Here is an 8,872-nt window from a genome sequence, read left to right as displayed (position 1 = left end):
TTCCATTCCCTTTGAAATGCTTCCCATTCATCACCCGTAGGATGGTAAACATTAAAGCTAAGTGACGTAGAAGAAATGTCTTTTAGACAGTTGAAATCTACGTGACTAAGATCAAGAGGACCTGCAACCACTTGGGTTTCTAGAATCAAATTCGACTTCCACTTTTTTAGAACATCATTACAATTCTTCTTGGTATCCTCCTAAAAGTTTTTGAAAGTTTATGCATGAGATTGGCATAGACGTTCTAATCCTGCTCTGTGACATTCTTCCTGAGCTTTGAGTTTTTCTTCCAAAATAAACTTCTCATCCTTCAACTAATTGGCCTCCTCTTTTAACTTTTCATTCTCAAATTGAGCATCCTTATGTTTACACTTTAGATTATGGCACAGGCATCTAGTCTCCCAATCATATCAATAGACTCTTGAAATTTCTTTTGTAATTGGGCTAAAGAGTTCTCGCTAATTTTATAGTCTTTTCTGACTCTGTGATTTTGTCATTATGACGTTACTAGCACCTTCGAGCACCACCCCAAAGACTATGTTCCACTGATAAAGCTTTGTGAACTCTTGCTATGAGTGAAAGATGAGATACTTTAAAATTTGTGGAAAGGTAAGAGGAAAAGGTCTCCCTTAACTATTGAGGCACTAAACTCTATTATTGTTGAAAAATGGTATGGAGGGAGATAGATGTTGGTACTAACTCTAAAAGATCATGCCAAGGAAAGTTTCTTCGTATTCCAACAGAGGGAGCATTTTATGGTTGAGTGGGAGGGACAATTGATTAAATTAAAGGAATTGCCTCTGTAGGATTCTCTAACACTGAGGGATCAAAAATATGTATAAGAGAACCTATTTGATGGGCAGATTCTTCAGGTAATAATGGAACCTTAGGTAGAGTAGGAACTGAAGATGAGTGGGTAACTGTAGCGACAGGCTCCTTATGTGGTTTACACCTTACTAATTTAGGGCAAACATTGCTTTTGGACTCTTGAGTATTTTCTTCTAATCTAACCCTTTTCTTCGTTTTGTTCGCTGCTACCTTACTTGATAGAGCTTCTTTAAGAATAGAGGAAATTTCCATGTTCAGGGTATGTGAATGTAGTAAAAGCCCTATACCATCAATAGGAGAATTAGCCAGATTGAAGATGAGGTAGAAGCTATAACATGATTAGTAATAAGGTTCCAATTTCATGGTCAAATACCACAAATGCTATAAAAATAAAAAGGAGGTTTTCTTTTGTTCCCCAACAATATATGTGCTAAACCACTATTTGAATTGTATAGTCAAGCTTCAAAAGCATAAGGAATTGTGAGATCATTCAACCACTTCATAGAATCACTTGATCGGTAATCATTGGGGCTTAAGTCTTGTAAGAAATACTGGAAATTGTTTCTACCTATAATGAGTTCCACAAAATCAAGTACACACCATTTTCTTAACTGTTTTTATTGACTCTAGTAGGTTTAGAATTTTTTGACTGAACTTCTATACATATACTTTCATTAGGAAGGGACCATCTTGTAGGAAAGCCAAACCCTGATTCAAGTTTACAAATAACTCTTATAAACTTATCTTTTCTCTGATGAAGATTGGAGATATTATTCTGAACGATGGGTTCATGGCTTGTGCGAACACTGAAGTCAACCCTACCAGTAGAAGTCCCCTATCTTTTCATCTTCAATTGATAGAATTATTGGAAAACCCCCAATAGTGGTGACTCATTGTGTTTGAAGGAATCAATGTAGAAAGCCACCAATGTCCACTAAGAAAGGGTGGATAATTACCCTGGTGATTTGTCGTAATATGGTGTGGCAGATTAAACTAGTTTTCTCACTTGGGGAGCTTGAATACAAGCACTTTATTATATTTTAGTTAGGTTTTTATAGTTTAGTTTACATTTAATAAAAAGTGTATTTTGAGTCTTTTATTAACCTTAGGGTCCGAATGAGGCTTAAAGGCTAGCTAACATACTTAGTGTGTAGGAGACCATGCAAGGGCATGGGAACTCAACCTTGATCGCTATGTTACAACAAAGAGAGTTCGAAGTTGCAATATAGGGAGCAGAATGCTAGAATTGCCATACTGCCTTTAGTGTCACAACACACCCCTAAAGCCATCCCTGAACTACACATACTGCCCTTAATGTCGCGACACAAGCACTAGGGTGTCATGACACTAGCCCTGTATGGGAGATAATTACAAGCCGGGGTTTTTTGGTTCGTACAATCAAAATTTAATCACAAAAGCTTAAGCTAACCTAGGGTTAAGGACAACAACAACCCTAACTCTATAAATAGGCTCCTAAACACTTGTTAAAGGATAGCTTTTTTATATTCTAAGTTTTTCTTTGTGATTTAGTTTGTACTTTTTTTAGTTCTTTTTTATAAATAGGCTCCTAACTCTCTTAGGGTTTAGATTTCTTTTTAGATCTTTTCATTTGTGTTCTTTAGAAAACATGATTTGTAGATTCAATCAAACGTTTGAGGATTTGTTCACTTTCTTAATCAAATACAGTCAGGATTCTCTAAACTTTATTCTTGATTTATTTTTCATGTATATATTTATCATCAAGTTTACTATGTTTATGGATTCTATAAGGAACTAATCCTCTTATGAAGGATTAGCAAGTGGAGGTGTGAGTAATTAATTTCTCTGTAGGGTTTTCTTTGTGGGTCAGCTGCTCGGGAGATGAAAAACTTCAACCCTAGGCTTGACAACCCTATAAAGTCATTTAGGTAGAAATTAACCCAAATTGGTATAGCCTAGCATTGAACACCTTAGCCTTGAGCTGGTTTGGACTGTGAGATCGAGAGATAAGTAGTTCTTATCAACTCATTAGTTTAGTGAAAGATTGAGATATCCTACTAGGGTCATGACTAGTTTATTGAATAGAAACCCGAAACAGAAATTAGTTATAATCACCAAAGCAAGATAATCACCTATGTCTTCGTTGGATTGATTTTAGAAATTAGTCTTTCAAAGTCCCTTTTATTCATGAAAATTTTAATTCTTTATTTATAAAAACCCTAAAAATCTTTCCTTTACATTTTATCATATTATAATTTATATAAACTACTAATTAATTCTATTTGCATTTAGGTTAACTTTAACTTAATACTCACCTTCCTTGGGTACGATCCTCAGAGTACTTACCTACTTCATTGTAAAACTATACTACATCCTGATCCGTATACTTATAGACACTGCCTTAAATCTATATATTTAGTTGCAGTAATCACACTCTAGATGTTAGTACGTCCAGAGGTGGTCACCTAGTGCAATGTCGTATTTAGTTAGCTCAACACAAAAGAATGGATTTAGTGGCAAATGGAAATCAACTTATAGCAGAATTAGAGGTAAGATGAAACCTATGATGTTGTCACTCAAATGGCAATGTTGGGTTTGTTGAAAATTGTAAGCAAAGTTTGGGTCTTGGATACCCTGAACTCCAAAATATCTGTTCATTTCATCTTTGGTAGTGCTACAATTGAGCATCTCTGTCTCTACCCGCGGTGGTGTATCTTTGAATTCTCAAGGTCCAAATGGAACGAGATTACTGGTCGTGATGTTTTGTTTGGCATGGCCTCGACCCCTTCCTCTAGCTGTATCTCAAACTATTGTATGTGATGGTAATGCAATAAAAGTGTTTGAAATAGTGTTTGATTATTTGTTTTATAGGAACAACCTATGCAAGAAGTTTACTTTGTGGAAACTGTTCAGGTTCTCCAATATAATCTTGACATCTGTCAAAAAGGGTAAGTGTCTAACGTTTAAATTTACACAGGCAATTACCAAAATCTGAATTTTCCCAACTCATGCTATTCGCTTGGTGTGGTTAGTTAGTTATCAGTTATACAATTCAAATTCACCAAAGATAGAAATTTTGAATACAAAATTTGGTTAAAGGGAAGAGAGTTGTAACACCCCAGATCTGGCGGGTTTGACTTTTGGGCATATAGCAGTAAATAGTCTGTCTGGCATAATATTATCCACCCAAATGATTAATTTGAAGTATACGTGTAGGTGTATAGTAATTGACACATGAGTTAGTAACATTTGTCTTCATGATATTCTGGTACATTAAGGAGAAGTTCGTGTTAATTGATAAAGGGTAAGTATGGAATGAGTATTCGCTAAAGGTATAGTACGTGAATAGATCAGAATGTCATCAATGAACACAACAACAAATCTGTCTAAGTATAGTCTAAATATTCTGTATGTCAACTCCATAAACACTGCAGGTGCATTCGTTAAATCGAAAGGCATCACAAGAAACTCATAATGCCCGTACCTGGTTCTGAACATAGTTTTCGGCACATCTGAGTCCTTAACCTGTAACTGATAATAACTAGAACAGTGATCAATCTTTGAGAATACCATCCAACCTTTCAACTTTTCAAACAAATCATGGATACGTGGCAATGGATACTTATTCTTGATCGTGACTTTGTTGAGCTGTCGATAATCGATACATAGTCACATTGATCTGTCCTTTTTCTTAACAAATAAAATAGGAGCACCCCAAGGAGAAAAGCTGGGTAGAGCAAAGCCCCTATTTTTCAACTCTTGTAACTATGTTTTCAACTCTTTTAATTCTGTAGGTGCTATTCTATACTAGCTATTGCTATCAGAGATGTTCTCGGCATCAATTAAATAGCAAACTCAACTTCTCTGATCTGTGGTAACCCTGGTAACTCTTCTGGGAACACGTCTGTAAACTCACATACAATTAGAACTGATTCTAACTTCAATTCTGCAACTCTGGGATCAAATATATATGCGAGATACGCTTCACAGCCTTTTCTAACATATTTCTATGCCAACATAGCCGAAATAACATTAGATGTACTATCCAATCTATTTGATTCAATTTGAAGCTTTTCATGGTTCTGACACTTTAACTTAGTATGCTTTCATCTACAGTTTACAGTAGCATCATGTAGAGTTAACCAGTCCATACCCAGAATCACATCAAATTCATTAAAGGGTAGTAACATTAAATCAACTAGAACATTGCAACCCCAAATTATCAAATGACAGTTTTTATAGACTTTAGCAACTAACACATACTAACCTAAAGGGTTCGTTACTTTAATCAGAAACTCAGTAGATTCAAAAGGTATATCTAATCTTACATTGAATTTGAGCATACATATGAGTACGTTGACCCCAAGTCAATCAAAACATCAAAATTAGTATCAAAGATAGAAAATGTACTGGTGATCACATCAGGCACTAAAGCTTCCTCTTGAGCACGTATCGCGTAAGCTCTGGCTAGTGTTCACACCTCAAATCTCACAGTAGAATCTTTTGTCCCACTACAATGATTACCCATATTTTTGGTATTCCGTGTTGGTCTCCCTCTCGCAGTTGTATTTAAAACATGACCCATCTTTAGCTGACCTTTCAGGGCAATCTCTAAGATGATACTCATAAGAACTGCATTTAAAACATGACCCATTGTTCAATCTGCATTCACTTAAGTGTTGTCTATTACATTGCTGACATTCAGGCTTGTTGTTTCTAGCGCTACCCAGGCTTGCTATAGACACAGCCTAAAGTTTCGAGCTGAAATGCTATTTTCCTCTATTCCTCTATCTTTCCTAGAATAGCCCACTAAAGTTGACGAACGAATGTGAAATTCTTTCGACTTCTTTGATGGTGATGAATATAGCTTTCCCATAGGCCTTTTCCCTGAATCACAAGCTTCAGAATCGACTTTTCTCTTTGCTTTGCTAAGTACCTCGTCCTTGTGTGCTCTGTCCACCAAAACCACAAATTCTTTCAACTCAAGAGTCCCAACTAACAACTTAATATCTTTATTTAAACCATCTTCAAACAAGTGCATAGAGCAACCTTTTTCAATATACATTCCCTCGCATACTTAGTGAGTCAAAAAAATTCCTTTTCATACTTCGAAACTAACATACGACCTTGTTCAGTTCAAGGAACTCTTTGTGTTTCTTATCTAGAAACCTCTGACTTACATATTTCTTTCTGAACTTTGTTTGAAAGAAATTCCAGTTTACTCTATCTCTCGGTACTGCCACAACCAAGGTGTTCCACCACTAATAAGTCGAATGTTTCAACAATGAAACAACACATTTCAAGAATTCTGTCAGTGTACACAACAATTCATTAAAGACTCGTATCGTGTTTTCTAACTAGAACTCAGCTTTCTCTGGATCATTTTCAACTGTACCTCAGAACTCTTCAGCCCCATACTTATGAATTTTATCAACTGGAGGTTTGTTTACTCGTATTGGTTCCAAACCCTGAGGAACTATGGAAACCAGTTGGGGTACTAGTGGGGTAGAGTCATTGATCCATTAGATTCATTCACACAAACTCTGAAAACCACTCGGACATCATCTGAAAGAAGACTTCTTTAGCCTCTCCTGACGGCCCTCAAGTATTGGCCTACAACCACTAAATGCTGCTCCGTGAATGGAGGCTTGCACATTACATTCTACTTCATTAGAATCAGCTCGTTTGGATGGCATCTTATCTAGATGAAAACATAGCTCAATTTGATTCAAGAGTTATCACACTATCGTAGTTATACAATGACATGCATTTCTAGACTCACACATGCTACGTTTAGACCGAGAATCGACTAACCTAGCTTTGATATCATGAAATGTAACACCCTAGCCCATATCCGTCGCCAGATTAGGGTTATAGAGCATTACCGTATGAACAGAACTTTAAGACATACATTTCATACATCATCGAAATCATAATATAAAACATTCATTCACATACATATCATCCCTACATCGAGCCCTCGCAGCCCTAGAAACACCTTAGAAACAATTCGAGACTAAATTAGAAACATTTGGAAAGTCTAAGAAAAAGTTAGAAAAATTTGACCACAAAGGTCACTTGACTGAGACACACAGCTGTGTCTCAGGCCATGTAACCTTTGAAATAGGGACACACAGCTGTGTTCCAGCTCGTGTCCTCCCCAGTGTAACTCTCTGAGTAGGATCACATGGTTGTGTCACATGTCCATGTACCAAGCCGTGTAACTCTTGAAATAGCCCCATACGCCCATATGCCAGGCCGTGTGCTAGGCCGTGTAACTAATTGACTAGCATGGAAAGGAACCTACAGGGGACACACGACTGTGTCACCAGGCTGTTTGTCACACACGGCTGAGTCACATGCCCGTGTCTCAGGCCGTGTAAGAATAAATTTGCCCAAACTCAAGTCATTTTGAACACCAAATCGTGCACACACCTATAGGCCTTTTGTGTACCTAATCAGGATAGAAAAACATGACCAAAACTTACATGAAATGACCAATTCAATAGTCCAAAATCAATCAACCAATATGTCATATAAGGCATCTAAAATGCATTCATTCACAACTTACCTAAACATGTATATGTTACCACATTTCAATCATCGACATTTATCTCAATACATTCCTAAAACATGCCATATCTTATCCATAATCAAACTAACTTAGCACATACCATTTGAGCCATTCAAACATGCAAAAACATAGACACATTGACATAAACTAGCAAGGCATTAAATGTACCAAACCAAACATCTTATACATACCAAATTCTCATCTAAGCATTCAACTAAACATCATTATAAGTCCACCTATACATGCCATTATAACCTTGGCCAAAACATCAAAAACTACCGAAATTTATCTTGGATAGTGTAATAGATCTCCGATGAGTTTCCAAACCGAACGAGCTTCTGATAATCTATAAAACATAGGAAAGAAAACTACGTAAGCACATAATGCTTAGTAAGTTCATAGAACATGAAACATAACATACCATTTCATCTAAGTAACATTAAGTATAATCATAATGCAATCCAACCACAAGCTTGGCATAAGCCTAAGCATCATCATCAATAATACCAAGTTACTGCATTAATACATAACTTTCTTTTATTAAATATAAGGTAAGCCATTTCTACATGAACGTACTTCATTTGATTCATTCACCTTTTCATGTGCATATGCATTACTCCATTTGGAAAATTACCTTTTCAATTCCTTTTCATGCTTGTTGAACCGTTAGAATATCATCAGATACTCAGGAAAGCTCACACAATGTATGCTTAAACATATAACCGTAACCTTTCTTTTACATCATTGCTTACACGAGCTGTGAAATGGGCCTACTCACATGAGCTGTGGAGTATTCGTAACAAATGAAAGACCTTAGCCATCAATCGGACATTCAAGACCAACACTTGAAACATGAAATCCCTAATGACATGTCATTTGTATTCTATGAATTCCTAAGGTTCAACCCGGACTCTATAACCGTCATGGCATTAATTTGAATATTCATCATTCAATAGCATTATAAACACATAATAACCAATTGTATACCATAAATATAGTAATTCATACATACGAACTTACCTCGATGACTAGGGCATAGAAATGAGATTGACTAATTTGAGGCTTTAGCTTTCCCCTGATCTAGATCTGTACGTGGTCTATCTTGATCTAAATGGGAAAATTTAATCCATTTAATATCCTTGACATTCAATATTGTAACACCCCTATCCCGTAACCGTCGCCGGAATAGGTAAGGGGCATTACCGGACTTGTAACTCATGTCAGAACAGTAAAATTTTAAACTTTTTCTTGAAATAAAGATCATTCATTTAAATAAGTACTAAGCACAGCTAGAGATAAAATTTAAACTTCACTAAGTAAACATTCAAAAGATGCCATTTTCGCATTGCTTATATACATTAACCAAAAATATTCTTCCGCCACTAGTCTATTCTATACATGCCATAAAATAGTTCTAAACATAACAGTAACAAGCAGTGGATAGTGATAGTGTGACTAGTTGCTGACGATCCCCGAGCCTGTAGCTTCGCA

The sequence above is a fragment of the Gossypium hirsutum genome, chromosome A13, assembly GCF_007990345.1.
Source record: "Gossypium hirsutum isolate 1008001.06 chromosome A13, Gossypium_hirsutum_v2.1, whole genome shotgun sequence".
Taxonomy (NCBI): domain Eukaryota; kingdom Viridiplantae; phylum Streptophyta; class Magnoliopsida; order Malvales; family Malvaceae; genus Gossypium; species Gossypium hirsutum.
Note: the sequence above shows the minus strand (reverse complement) of the source record.